A 15,582-nucleotide genomic window follows, 5' to 3' on the forward strand; every position below is an offset into this window, starting at 1 on the left:
TGCTGGCTGCCGCTTCCTGCAGCTCCCAATGGCCGGGAACATCGAACCTTGGCCAATGGGAGCAGCGGTCGGCCGTGCCTGCAGACGGTCAATGTAACCAAACTGTCTCGTGGCCCACCAGTGGATTACCCTGACAGTCTGCGTGTGGCTCATGGGGCCGCAGGTTGCCCACCACTGAAATAGAAGGTAGTAACTGTGCCTGGAGGTAGGACACTGAGTAGCTTCCATTGCAGGGCACGCATAGGGCTTCTGACTTTCATTTTTAAGCAATAAATAGTGATTTGGGGGTGTTTTAATAAGAGAGAGAAATTTCTGTTTATCCAACAAACATCGGAACTGATTACTTGTGTCTGAGAGCTAGTCTACACGGAACAGTAATGTGGACTACGGGAATGTGATTTCTAAAGCCCGCTAATATGTTGCACAGTAACTGGTCCATGTAGACCCTGTTGTGTACACTAAAGATTCCTAGTGCTCTTTAACATAGTTCTGTTTGAAACAGTACTATGTTAAAGTGCACCAGGGAACATTACAAAAAGCCTGTCATTACAGTAGTGTGTATTGCATGTATTCTAAATTACTCAGTATATACAAGGAGAGAGCCTCGAAAATCCCGAATTTCTGGAAATCTACATAAAACTCAAATTACTAAAAATAAACCCTAAAAAACTAAATTAATAACTGCCTTCCCCCCCACCCCAAAACCCAGAAGTCCTAAACAGGTGCACAGAACAGATGGAGAACACTGCATTAATACATTGCCTTCATGTGGGTGTATTAGTGATTCGTGCAGTGTATTGGAATGGGAAATAACACTTACACATCACCATGTCTCTTGGTGGTATCTTCTCATCAGCTGCTTTGGTCATCCAGTGATATAGCCCTAATGTAGCATAGATCCTTCTGATTAATTCAGCACGATCTTTCTTTGTCAGGCAAGAGGTTGCACACGATTCCCATTACCACTGCCTGAATATCTGCTCATGCTGAATAGCCTGTATTCCCTGACTTTCAAATAGTCATTTATTAAGTCAATCAGAGAGAATACAAACATTTTCATATGGAAGGGGCAGTTTTGGGGTTTGTTTGTTTGTTTGTAGACTATCTGCTGGTTTCACCAGCTGTTATTAGGAAATGTTCCTCTCTAGTTCATGAAAGAGATATTTTGTTCTCTCTCTCTCTCTCTCTCTCCAAAACATACACATTTCAGAGCGAGGGATTTTCATTTACCATGACAACCAAAGAAACTGCAGAACCATGTGTTTGCTTTGTCTTTCATATGATTTATTCTTTTATTTTAAAAATTCATATTGCTAATTGAGTTAGGAAACCTCAGTGGTTTTTTTCCACCCCTCTCTCATGAATTATATCCCTGTCTTACCTACATAGTATTTTGTAGGGAGCCGTAGAAAACTTGGTAATGCTAATATTTTCATGATCCCTTCTAAGAAAGCGATTTTAGCTAATAACCAAAGAACAAAAAAAAAAAGTATCACACTGAAATAATCTTAATACAGAGCCTAGCACAATGGGGTTCTGGCCCAATACAAGTAATAGATCGCAATAACAATGAATCACATTAATATTTAACAATCAGAGTGATAGTGACTCTAGCATGGAGGTAATAGTCTTTTAGTTCATGGGTTTTTTTGCCTCTGTACAGCAGTGATACTCAGACTCAGGCTCGGGAGCTGCAAGTGGCTCTTTAATGAGTCTCCTGCAGCTTTTTGCAGCACATGATATTAAAACACCATGTCATTGGTTAATAATTAAATCAGGATGCTTTTACTATATTATTAACCAATTGTAGAATACTTGCACAGTCATTTTGCTGTGAGAATATGTAAATAGTAAATGGAACAATGAATTCATGATACTGTGATGCTCTTGGGTAATATAAATTGTTGATTTGGCTCCTGGACTACTGAGGTCTGAGTATCACTGTTATAGAGGCTGGTGTTTATATAGAATCATAGTGGCCAAGAGATGGAAGGATCATAAAGCCTATTCCCATGCCAGGGCAGGATCTAGCAAAGACAGAAGATATGTCTGACAATTAACAGATAATATTCTTGGCAGGGCCTGCTCCTATTGAAATCAGTGCTAGACCTTCCATTGACTTCAGCGAGAGACGGTTCAGGCCTTCAATCTTAGCTGAAAGGCAAGAAGCAGCACTGATACTGTCAGCCTGTGCATAGCACCAGTATTAATCCTGCCTCTTTAAAATTGCTGTAATCTTAAATCAAAAAACAAAATCAAGCACTGCGCTGTTATTAAAGCATAAAAATATATGGCCACCAGTATGGTGCTAACACCTCATCTTCCACCTGTAAAGCTGTGTGTGAGCGCCCTCTATAGCTCCGTAGCTGAACTGTAACAGTTCCCAGAGTTGTGCGCACACATGCTGACATCAGTGCTCAGGGAGAGAAATTAATTGGGTAATATTTGCTTTAAGTAAACAAGACGGAACCATTTAATTTTAGCCATGCAGCTCTATAAATGCTTACAAATGTTTCCCAGTCTCGTGTAGGCTACTCTAAAGAATGCAGAATTAATAAAGGGAAAAGTCTATATAAATGAGGCTGTGATGTTATATTTATGTAATGCTCTTCATCCAGGAAAATCCCTAAAACCTCAATATTCATAATGGGTATTTAGACACCTAGTTCCCTCTCCTATCTAATGAGAATTGGGCTTCCAAATCCCCTGGCTTAGAAAGTCTCAGCTGTAGTTCATAAGGCCAAATATTGACACATTGCGAGGACCACACCAACATGGGTGAATTTCAGTGCCATGAAAGCAGAGTTATTGTGCCCCTGTGTTCCTGCCAGCAACACCCATCTGTAGACTTCTATGTATAAATTAATCCTACCAGTAATGTAAATAATCTCTGTGTATGGAAATGCATAATAGCTGAGCTAAGAGTATACATGCACAAATGTGAAGATGCAACTTACTTAATCTCTATCCCAGAGACTGTACAATCTAGCCTTACGGGGGTGTGTGTGTGTGTGTGTGTGTGTACCTACAGTGCCTCATGCAGTGGGGCCTAGATCCCTGATTGGGGCCTGTGAGTGCTACTGCAGCACAAGTCCTAAATAAAAATTATCGCTGTCCCACAGGCCCTGCCCTGGAACATCTTTCCTCTGCTCCTCTTATGGAGAGTCTACAGAGTAAGATTTCTGCAGCGGGTTGGACCCAGAGTGGAGAGTTTCCACCCTGTGCTCCCTCTTTGCCCTCAGATTTTCTGATGTGCACAAAGTCAACCAGACCTTGACCCATAATTATACACTGAAATGCAGCCATCTCTGAGCTGAAATGTGATAGCTGTTTCACCGCACACAGCAGCACTACATGAGTAACTGCACTTCTACAGTGAGTTAGGACAAAGTGAAGAAGTACCATAGCAAAGTGAAATTGTAAGTGGGAATTTAAAATAACATAAAGATAATTACCTGAGCTGAAATTTGACTAGAACATGAGGAGGTTGGGTTAACATCCTTTTGCTGTTGTGAAAAGAGCCCTAGCATCTTTTATAATGAGCAGAGTTAGATATCTCATTCAACTGTAATTGTGATATGTAATAACTATAACAGAAGTATTAACTATAAAATTCTGGGACACAATAGTGTAGATCAGAAAACGTAGTCAGTAATGACTCTGGCTCAAATCCTGTTCGGGATTTACTTCCATTGAAGACAGTGAAGTCACTCTGGATTTACACTGGTATAACTGAGAACAGAATCTTCTCTCGACCTCCATAATTTACATTGTTTGTAAAATTAACAAATACGGATGCAATATGATTTATGGATCAAGACTCTGCTTCAGCCTTTAATTTCCTAGTTCTTCAGTTTGCATTGCATCCAGTCTATTGGTTCATTTCTTTCTTGTTTTAATTTGTTTTTTTTGGAAGACTATACAGCATGTGCTTATTTGAGAGATACTGACAGTTGCAATTCTCTGGCTAAATATGTTCTTAGATACATCTTTGAAAAAAGTGGCTACTCAGATATTCACTAGCAACTCAATTTTTATGAGAAATGCTGGCTTATTGCCAATAAAATATTTCCTTTCAAATAAGACCTTTAGATATAAAATACAGTCTCCTCCTGGCTAGTAGCAGATTTTAGGGCCTTGAAAATCTGCTTCTTGTTGAAGGAGAAATCAGTAGTGAAGAGTCTGGATATTATCTTGGTGTATAAATAAGAGTTATATCAGTCCTTGGATTGAGGTGATCACAAACAGCACCCAGGTAATCCCCTCTTTCAAGCCAAACACTAGTGCCTGGTTCCTGAGCAGTAACTAGTTAGAGAGAATAAGGCAGTGATCAAACTCTTGCTGCTTGCAACAGCTCTACCTCTCAAAAAAGTTCATCACAGAACTAACAATGCATACTTTTTTTCAAAGACTGAATGCTGCTAAAACACTAAGAAAAAGATCTTGGAAACTATAACAGTGCCATAACTATAGTGTGTGTGCATGTGTGTATATGTATATGGGGAGAGAGAAAGAGAGAAAAGGGGGGGGGGAAAGACATTTTAATGGTTACTGAAGACTTCATGGTTCTTGCTGTGCTCCACAAAATAGCTAGTTGGAATGCCATGGTGACAGCACAGACAGAACTCAGATCCTCCTGCTCTAAAAACACAGGCCCTTCTCACTTGAATTAATGGAGATTGCCTGTTGCTATTAGCCATAAAAGGCTGATAACACCCAAAACTTCATATTGCAACCAGTAGAGGATAATGGTGAACTGACATTTTTTCGCCCATTAAAATGTCTTTCCCCCCCCCCTTTTCTCTCTTTCTCTCTCAATTCCGAGATCTAATCTGACTATTTAGTGTCTTTGTCAAGAATAGTAGAAGAGAGGCCAATAGGCCGTTCTGTGGCACAGCATGAGGCTGCTCTCCTTTTCATCACTGACAACAGATTCCAGTACGCAGTGTTTTCTGCAAGTCCCAGCTGTAAATTCCTCTCATCTCTTGAAAAACATTGTGCTAGCAGACTTAATTAAACTTATTTTAACTAGTGTGATGTTAAATACAACTTTACCCTTCGTGTAGGCAGGGAAATGTAAACACAATGATTTGTCTTTAAAATCATTAAGGTTAACCCTGGCCTTCTAATGTTTTTAAACACAACTGTCCCTATCTACCCAAAGGGCAAAATTGTGTTTAACATCGCACTAGTTAAATGTGTTTAGTTAACATGTTTGCTAGCATGACACTTTCTCCCAGTGTAGACGTGGCCCAGATGCTGCAAAGGTGGCAGAGGTGAATATGCTGCTCCACTTCCAGAGGAATGTGGTGATTGGCACCCATCTCTTCATATTAACCCTTCTTTGCCATTATTGAGCAGCCTTGCTACGTTATGTAAAAGGAGTTCAGTGCTTGATGGATGCCCATGATGCAGCCTTGCATCTGGTCAACAGAACGTGAGTCTGAACACAACACTGTGTTCTTGGAACTAGAATTCAAGCCCCGTCTGTCACAATGATGCTTTGTGACCTTGGCCAGTTCAGTTAATCTCCTTGCCTTTGATGATGATATGGGTTGGGGGTGTCAGTACCTATCATTTATTTTATTATTTGTATTTCACTAAGTGGGGAGTGGGCACTAATGAGGGATCAGAGACCTGTTGAGCTAGATACTATGCGGATACTCAGTAAAAGGACAATCCTTGCTCCAAAGGAGCTTGTAGACTAGGTTATAAGAAAACGCAATAGGTAAATGATACAGATACACATAGGGCTGCAGAAAGGAGAGGATAAGTTAACAATAAAGTGAGCAAATAATCATTCAACTAAGTATCATTTGGTTACTCCATTTGCCTCTACTTCAATTTCTAAATGCAGGAATTTGAATGCTTCCTTCCCTTACAGGGGCGTTATGAGGCTGAATTAGAACTTCAGTAGCTTTTCTCATCTTGGAAGCACTTTACAAACATTGTCAGTTGTATTCTTCTCCGAACCCAGAGTGATGTAGGAAAGCTCTCATCCCTGAGAAAAGCAACAGAGTTCTGTGGAACCCTGTATTGGAGCATAAGTTTTTGTGGGTGAATACCCACTTCGTCAGATGAATGTATTGTAAATTTCCAGAGGCAGTTATAAATATGCAGGCAAGAATCAGTCTAGAGATAATGAGGTTAGTTCAGTCAGGGTGGATGAGGCCCTTTTCTAGCACTTGAGGGTGTGAACACCAAGGGAGGAGAAACTGCTTTTGTAGTTGGCTAGCCATTCACAATCTTTGTTTAATCCTGAGCTGTTGGTGTCAAATTTGCAGATGAACTGAAGCTCAGCAGTTTCTCTTTGAAGTCTGGCCCTGAAGTTTTTTGCTGTAGGATGGCTACCTTTAAATCTGCTATAGTGTGGCCAGGGAGGTTGAATTGTTCTCCTACAGGTTTTTGTATATTGCCATTCCTAATATCTGACTTGTGTCCATTTATCCTTTTATGTAGGAACTGTCCAGTTTAGCCGATGTATAGGAGCGGCTCTAGGCATCAGCAAAGCAAGCAGCTGCTTGGGGCAGCCCATTTGCAGGGGTGGCAGCTGGCAGGGATCCAGCCTGGGAGCTAAGAACCAACAGGGGGCCCTGGGAGCTGTAGTTCCTTGGTTAGCTCCCTGCCTATAGAGCCAGCCCTGGAGCAGGGAAAGAACTACATTTCCCAGCATTCCCGTGGCCTCTACCAACATGAAAGGGAGGGGGAGGCAGTATGGTAGCTGAAACCTCATGCTGTAGCAAGTGTGTCCAAGGAGTAGAAGGCTTTGGCCCAGATATCCCCTTCAGAAGACATCCGCAGCCTGGATTAGGGATACTAGGGTGACCTCACCTTGCTAGGGTGGACTAAATGGACAGTGCCCCTCTCTATCTGAAGCCTAGCAAGGGAGGTACATGGATCCCACTAGAATTTAAAATGAAAAATAAGGGAGAGGAGGCTCTGGACCTGGGCGGCTTTAGATACAGTACTAGGCACTTAGGAGGATTTCCACTTCTGACCCATGGAAGCAGAAATTGACTTTTCCTTTCCAGATTTAGCTAATATTCAGAAAGGGAATCTAGCACCTGCCTTCCAGATTTGAACACCTCAAAATTCAGGAGTGCTCAAGCAACACCTACAAGAACTTCACTGTTGTACTGAGCTGGATGCATTATCTGGTTGAGACCTTTCAAAGAGAATCTGCTATGGTCAGCCATGATGGTCCTCATCAATGCAGGAACAAACCACTTTCGCTTGGAAGAGTGTCTGGAGTGCTTTTTAGATGTGTGAACACTGCCTCAAATAGCCAGCAAGACCCCAGCAGCTACTGGAGTTGAAGGGAGAATTGTATTCAGAAAAGGAACGTACATCTTGGAAGAGACCAGACGCGAGAACGTCAGGCAGAAGGAGATTTGTGATGGTCTCTGGGCATGCCTGTATCTTTTTCCATCTCCTTTGGACCACACCTCGTAGAACTATAGCACAGCATATCTCAGTCCAGCATATCTTGGAGGCAGTGGACTTTGAGTAGCTCCTGTGACATAGTTCCCAAACACCAATAGGGGAAAGGAATTGAGAGACTGAGGAGATAACGGTAGTAAACAATGGCAGTTTCTCTGGCTCATTTACCTGTGGCAGCATGATGGCCTGTATTCAGAAACCTACAGCTTTTTAAGGGAAGTTTTACTACTTCTTGAAGAGCTGCCCACATGAAATTCTGTTGGCTTTCCGCCTAAGACACATTCCAGTTAGTGTTTTTGGCTGTAGTTTTTGAAAGCTTCTCATATTTTTTTCCTTCAGGGAGGAGGGAGCAGCTTTTGAGTAGATTAAAAGCCATTTTTGGCTGGCATTTGGCAATTCAGTTTTTCCACAATTTTAAGATCTGTCTGTCTCACATATGGGTTGGTTTCTGAACCCTTTGCATGCTATTCCTGTAGAATTGCTGTACAGTGTACAGCCTTGTGACTGTATTTTTGATTGTGTACTGGACATGAGTTGGTTTCCATGTCTAGACATGCCTTCGAAGTCTACAAAACTCCTTTTCGACTATTCCAATTAGTTTGAAGTTCAGCAGTCAGAACCCAGGCCCTGTTAGATAGAGGTAAACAAGTGAGTGATTGTTTTTAAGCATAAACACGTCTGTCTTATTTTTCCACTTTCTGCAAAAAATGCTTTATTTTTTAAAAACCATAGAAGAAGAAGCACATACCAAAGAATGCCCAGGACATATTTGCATATGAATTATTTGGTCAGTCACCATTACATACATTCACTTCAGCTCTACTTTTGATCCCACATGAAAAATTAATCTTCTCCACGTCAGCTTGCAAATGGTCTCTCTAAAGTATCTTTTAATATTCTCTTGGTAACATAAAAGCTGTTGTAACCCCCCGCCCCAGATATGAGGAAATGGTGTCCCAGATGAACAAGCGCAAGCTTCAGTTGTATTTGATGGAAAATGATGCTCTAATTTTGTTTCCCCCTAAACATAATATTTTGGTCTTAAAGCAGCTTCCCTTTGTGGAAGCTAAAGTATTTTACAAATTTCAGCATGAAGCTCCTGTGTGTTGTGGAAACTCTTCACTCTCATCCCTTATTAGCACATCTCCCATCTGACAAAGCAGCTGAGAAGGAGTGTGGAGGGTCCAGGTCTCCTTTATATCCTCTGTGGTGGGAAAAATCCTGGAGAGCAGCAGCAGTTTCCCCTTCAAAGCGCCACTTCCCTCCAGTTGGCTGCACAGCCGCCTGGTGCCCCTCCTGAGTCCTCCAGCTGCGTTCCCCATGCTCCCACCACCCGCACCGCCCGCCTGCTCCCCTAGGGCTGCAGGTGAGCCTCCCTCCCTGCTCTCCCCTGCCCCCACCATGCAGCCCCTTCCCACGCTGGCGGCGCTGGCGGCGTGGTGAGCTGAGGCTGCGGGGGAGAGGGGACGGTGGGGGAGGGGCCAGGGGCTAGCCTCCCCCGCCGGGAGTTCGAGGGCCAGGCAGCACAGTCCCGCAGGCTATAGTTTGCCCACCTCTGGTTCTACATTCTTCTTTGTAAAACCCCTTTACAATACAAATGTTGCACTCTATTGAAATGCTCCATGTTACAGACTAGAATTCTGGAAAATTCACCTTTTTCACAAACACACCCATTCTGGATTTAGAAGAATGCAAATAACATCTAACTTTTTGTTTTCCCCCACTCCTACAGTAAAGGACAATATCAAGTCACCTGAGACAGCCATAGGTGCCAAAAACCTCACATGCCTTGTTTTGCTGAATTTTATTCCCTCTGTACTATATAATAGTATTTTCATTTTATATATAACACTGATAGTTAACAGATGCACCATAGCTGATCTAATAGATAATTTAAAAAGTCTAATTTATTCTTCATTTACTTTTTTTTATTTCACTCTTAGGCTGGTCAAATATTACTTTTTCTCTTTGTCAGTTTCACACTCTGGTTCTATTATAGACTATAATCTCCCTTGGGAAATGATAGAAGCGCTGTCACTTGAGTTATCAAATGCTAGACTGGAAGAAAAGACCCAAGGAACAGTCTTGCAGTAGCAAGAAGATTAGATGCCCTCATCAGCCTCTTGCCTGATGTCTTGGGTTCAGAACGCTGAACGGTGATATTGATCTGATCAAAATAACCCAAACCGTTGTCTCCCTTTAAATTAAAGGGATACTTTTCAATTTGAAATTTATTTAATTAATAAATGAGTTAAAAGTAGTTTTCAGGTACCATCCCTGCCCCTTAGGTCCTCTTGTTAATAATTTTTTGATCCTATTAAAGTCTGTGGTCAAGCAGGGAAACCTGACAGCCTCTACTGGGAAGACAGTGAAACTTACTATATACAAGTGCTGTCAGATACATACATTAAAGAAATTGGGGAAGGGAAACAAGAAAATGTTGCTTGTTCTGATCTTTTTAATAATGATGTTAGGTTTCTTTTGTTATAATAATGGAGAAAAATGTTCAGGTAGAAGTTAGATTTTTTTCCCTCCGCTCCGGACTGTATTGCTTTTATTATTTTTATATATGGGGTTTTGAAAATGTTGGCCGTTCTCCTTAAAAATGTCTAAACATGTTTGGTTTAATATATTGTAAAGCAAAACGTCTGTACTCCAGAGCTGAGATATGAGACACCAAGTTGCAGCCTGGAACTAGTGTTGTTTGAATTACATCTTCTTAAATGTCGTGGGAGTTTCAATGGAACTGCCAACACAGCATTTGGCTGCTATAATAGAAGAAAAATGTGTGTGTGTGTGTATCATTGACATGTAGAGAAATGGGTGCTGATACGGCAAGCACTTCAGCACGCACTTAGGTTTGCTCACGTGTGTAGTCCTGTTGAAGCTGGGTTCCATGTAGGAGTGATCACTGTTGTTTTTTAATATAGATACTTCAACATTCTGTAACTGGATTGTAATTGTGTTCCAACTACAAGGCCAAATTTTGTCCTCCCAACTAGTGAGGTTTTCTGTAGTCGATACATACAGCAGAGATGGGCAAACTGCGGCCCGTGGGCCACATCTGGCCCACGGGACCATCCTGGCCAGCCCTTGAGTTCCCAGCTGGGGAGGCTAGTCCCTGGCCCATCCCCTGCTGTCCCTTCTCCTCCGCAGCCTGAGCTTGCTGTGCCGCCAGTGCTCTGGGCGGCAGGATTGCGAGCTCCTGACAGGCAGCACGGCTGCGTGAGCTACCGGCCTGCCCTGGTGCTCTGAGCGGCATGGTAAGGGGGCGGGAGCGGGGGGGTTGGATAAGGGACTGGCTGTCCCAGGGGGCAGTCAGGGGACAGGGAATAGGGGGCAGTTGGATAACTGTGAGAGTCCCAGGGGGCCTGTTAGGGGGTGGGGATGTGGATAGGGGTTGAGAGGAGTCAGAGGACAGAGAGCAGGGGTGGTTGGATAGGGGGTGGGGTCCCAGGAGGGGGCGGTTAGGAGCGGGGGATTCCAGGAGGGGGCGTTCAAGGGACAAGGAGCAGGGAGGTGGATGGGTCGGGGGTTCTGAGGGGGCAGTCAGGGGGCGGGAAGTGGGAGAAGGCGGATAAGGGGAGGGGGCCAGGCTGTTTGGGGAGGCACAGCCTTTTGTACCCGGCCTTCCATACAGTTTTGGAACCCCGATGTGGGCCTCAGGCCAAAAAGTTTGCCCACCCCTGGTCTACAGTGTACTGTTATAAACCCTTGCAGTCCCTTCTGATCCTATGGTTCTATGATCCAATTATTCTAATATTGGACAGATATAATGTAAATATGCGTCAAAAACCTTTTAATTTATATTGTCTGTCTATTCAGCTGTGCTGTATTGTTCAGCCCTTTGTGAGTGGTGGGGGATGTTTAATAAACAAAATTACTTACCCATGACACTTCTGTCAATAGGACATCTTAATACTATTTAACGGACTCTGAAGAATGATATTTATCTTTTTCCTGTCCTTTGGCTGGCAGTGCCTCCCTCCTCTTGTGGACTGTGCACCATCACCACCCTCTTTCAGATCTCCCTTCATAATTCACTATCTCTGTGCTACAGCCGTGCCATCTACTCTACTCCAGCACCTAATCATCTAAAAGCTAATGTTACAAAAAGGTACTAAATAAAATAAAACCACTAGGATGGTTGGCTGGGCCCATAAGGAACAACGCTCCTCAGAGCTGTAACAGAGAGGCCTTTGGCGGGATACTACTGAGAGTATCAATTTAGGACAAATTGCTTAGAGCAGGGCAGTCACAGCCTACGGCTGGGGGTCTTTCACTACTAAGGCACGCCAAACCAGCCAAACAGAGAGGACTTTGGTTTTACCCCACTGGCTAACCAGAAGTCATACAAGCAATTCCCTCAGACGCTCCAGTTTCCCAGTATCACCACCAGCACCACTTCTTATGGAAGTGAATGGTTATGAAAACCAATACCCCAGTAAAAGAAAAAAGGTTCTCCCGATCCCAAAGGACCAAGCCCCAGATCTAGGTCAATATACAAGTCAGATCTTACCCACAGATTATGCTGTTGCCAGTTCTTTAGAATCTAAAATCTAAAGGTTTATTCATAAAAAGAAAGAAATATAGATGAGAGTTAAAACTGGTTAAATGGAATCAATTACATACAACATTTGCAAAGTTCTTAGTTCAGGCTTGTTTCAGGCTTGATAGGATTACTGCTGATTTTAAACCAATCAAGTTTATGCAGTATAAACATCCCATCTTGGCTGGGTCGTTCAGTCCTGTGTTCAGAGCTGCAGTTTCAAGCACAGTTCCTCCAGAGGTCAGAAGCAGGATTGAAGACAAAATGGAAATGTCTCCCAGGGGCCTTATATAGTTTCTCCCATGTGAAAGATCCCCATTGTTTTTTCTGTGGAAAATCACAGGAGCAAGATGGAGTTTGGAGTCACATGGGCAAGTCACATATCTGTGCATGACTCAGTTTGCAGGTAGAGCAGCTACCTTGAAGGTTCCCAGGAAGGCTCCTCAGATGTGGATTGGAGTCTCCCAAGGTCCATTGTCAGCTAAGTGGTCCTTGATTGGGCACTTAATCTGAAAAATCCTTTCTCAAGAAGTTGAAAGATGCTTTCTCAAAATGCTTCATTAATGATACTTAGAATCAAACACATTGAGATACAAGTACATAGCCGATATTTATAACTTCAAATACAAAAATGATACACACATACAGACAGCGTAATCATAACCAGCAAATTACAACCTTTTCATAGACACCTCTCTTGACCTCCTTAGTACAAGATTTGGTGCAACTGTAGGACCTTGGTTGCAACAATGATCTATGTGGTCACAGTTCATATCAATAACATTACAAAAGCTCAGTATTCCCTTCCTTTTATTTTCCAGTGCATTTGTCCGCTTTCTTCTGCAATCCCTTTACTCATCCTGGAGATGGATCTGTTGTCCTTGTTGTTATATTATTGTCTATGGCACCCTGATCCAGCAGAGTGATCCATACAGGTTCATTCTTAAGCCTAGGTTGAATCCTATGGATTTTGATTGTTCTCTATGTGGGCAGACCCCTCTGCAGGATCAGGGCTTAGTTTTTGGGACCTGAATCTCTAGCAATTGAAATACTACACTTTTTCGATTGAGGTCCATGGAAATTTTGCTATTGAAGTTCTTTAGGACAGTGACCTATTTTAGTGGCTTTATTTTAAAGCTCTGAGAACACAGTTCATTGTTACCAAGGACACTTTTTGTCTTGATTCTTGGGGAAAAGCTTATTTCCTGATCTTCAGTGTGTGTAAAAGAGTAGCTTAGGGTAACTCATCTTCTGGCTGATCTGAGAAATGCCTGGCCTTTTAACCTCGGTAGTCACTTAAGGTTTCCTTTGGAAGAGTAGTGGGTAGAAATCGTAGCCATTGTACATGCTTACACCAGGTCTGAATTTGGCCTCAAATGTAAACCCTGCCCCAAGCAGAGTTGCTATACCTCAGAGAGGGAGAAAAGCCAGAGGCTCCATGAAGTCTATTAAGGACACTATACTTGGCCATCTATTATGTGTGGGATGTGCTCAGGTACTACCCAGATTGAAGACTGGTGTTAGCCTAAAACTCTAGGATAGAAAGATCATGTGAAAAGCCCATGGGGCAAATACGTGAGCGTGAGAGCATGTCAAGCTTGCAGTGTCACTCCTTTTAAAACGAGAACTCAGTTGCCTCAAAGCAATTAACATTTCCCAACTGACTTTTGAATCATTACCCTGAACTTAGCCTGCTTGTTCTGTTACCCTGAGTGACTGTGCATTGTGTGTTCAGTCGTCAGGATGTCAAAGATAAGGAGGAATCTTCTGTCCCCATTCAAACAGACACACGGAAGAGCAGTGCAAAGACCAGATAAAATAAACTATCCAGGCTGTAGGAAGCACAGTGGGAAAAATATTAAAGAGCTCAGCTAGGGAGAACTAATATGTGAAGTGAGCCAAATGCAGGGAGAATAAAACTCACTTGGAAAGAAACTAAATAAAACTGGAAATTAAATTCCCTGGGGAATAAATCCCAGGGCACTTATATACTGCAGATAAATTCCTTGCCCATGGCACATGCTGAACAAAATATTAACCCAGAAAAATATCTTAATTGTCCACAAACTCTGCTGTGCCTCATGCAGATGATTGAGGGGGAAAAATGTCAGGCGCAAAAAAAAAAAAAATGGCCATGGAGGATTCTGCTGACTTTACTCCCATGAGTAGGTCCCATTGAGGTTCCTAGCAACAAGACCAAGCACAGAACTTCCCACAGGAGCTGGGTGGGGTGGGCAGTAGGTCCCTGTCAGAAGGGAGCAGTCTCAGGGCCAAGCACACCACGCTATCCCACTAATACATTTCAGAGACTATCGAGCTGCCTGTGGGCCCATTGTGCTGGGGTGCCCCCTTTAAGATATTTCTTTGGGAAGTGGAGGATCTGGTTTGGAGAGGGTGCATGGAGGGTGTTGGAAAGAGATGCATGCACTGGGACTTAAAGTGAGGAGGCCCATAGATTTCCCCCCTCCCTCTTTTTTCCCCCCACAGGCATTCCCCTACCCCCAACCACCAGCCTGACCCCCTTGGTCCATGATCCCCTACGCACACCCTCTCCAAATTTCAGTGAGTGGCGTTGCGACTTGGTGCCTGGGGTCGCAGTGCCACTCATGTCTGGCTAGGTCCAAAAGTGGATCTTGGCCCAAATAGTACTGCCGCTCCCGGTTTTATGGCTCTGGCTATCTGTAGATAACCCAACGGTCCCTAATGTGCTTCTGGGAAGAAATAAAGCCTCGCCCTGTGACAGTGATCCATGGAACATTTTTCTTCCCTTTGTGCCTCTTCAGGATTTCACTAAGGGTGAGTGTGATGCAACTCCTACTTGTTAATTTTAAGTAATAATGCTTAGCCGATCACAAGTGAATAACGAGGAGTTGTTTTACTCTGAATCAGTAACTAAAAAATACTAATTCCAATGTTCCTTTGAGATCCACTAGTCCCTGGCCAGTGAGAACAACAATTTTGGTGGTTAAAATACACTCGCTTGGTTAAGAGAGAAAGAGGAAAGGAAAATTTATTAATATGCATCAGAAAAAGTCCCTTGGCTAAAAGTTGCAGAAGCAAGAAAACTTTATAAGAGTAATGAAACTTTTTGATTAGTCCTGTGCTGACAGTTTTAGGATCTGTGCACTGCATTTCTATATAATACCAAGAGTTCATAATCGAAGGCCCCAGTCCTGCAAGGAGTTCTGTGCAGGTGAAACCCCACACCATGGGGACCCCACTGACTTCAGTGAGACTTGGTGCAGAAGTCTGCATTCAGAGCTCATTGCAGATTGTGGGACTGGGATTACTTAAGGCCTTGCCTTGGCACAAAAGCTGTTGTATTACTTTAACTAGACCAGTAAAAGCAGCAGAGAATCCTGTGGCACCTCATAGACTAACAGACGTTTTGGAGCATGAGCTTTCGTGGGTGAATACCCACTTCGTCAGATGCATGGCTAGACCAGACTTTAACTAGACCAATATTGTTAAAATGGTACAACTTCTCTAGTGTGGCTGCAGCTATACTGCTATAAAGGTGCTTGGACTGGTATTGCTTACACCTGTAAGGGCACGAGGTTAAGCTATACCAGTATTTTACCTCAGTATAACTG

General features: G+C 43.0%; 1 protein-coding gene across 5 annotated transcripts in view; it reads left to right on the plus strand.

Moving 5' to 3' along the window:
• The window catches only part of RAB30 (RAB30, member RAS oncogene family), a 67,093-nt gene that overhangs the window by 26,201 nt on the left and 25,310 nt on the right, over nt 1-15,582 (plus strand). Inside the window, exon 1 of one of the 5 annotated variants that reach the window (XM_032789726.2) lies at nt 14,539-14,785. The exons of the other annotated variants lie outside the window; for them this stretch is intronic. The gene's annotated coding sequence lies outside the window, so the exon portion shown is untranslated. Of the gene's footprint in view, nt 1-14,538; nt 14,786-15,582 lie in introns of those variants that run through there. 5 annotated transcript variants of the gene reach the window in all.

The sequence above is a fragment of the Chelonoidis abingdonii genome, chromosome 1 (assembly GCF_003597395.2).
Source record: "Chelonoidis abingdonii isolate Lonesome George chromosome 1, CheloAbing_2.0, whole genome shotgun sequence".
NCBI classification, from domain to species: Eukaryota; Metazoa; Chordata; order Testudines; family Testudinidae; genus Chelonoidis; species Chelonoidis abingdonii.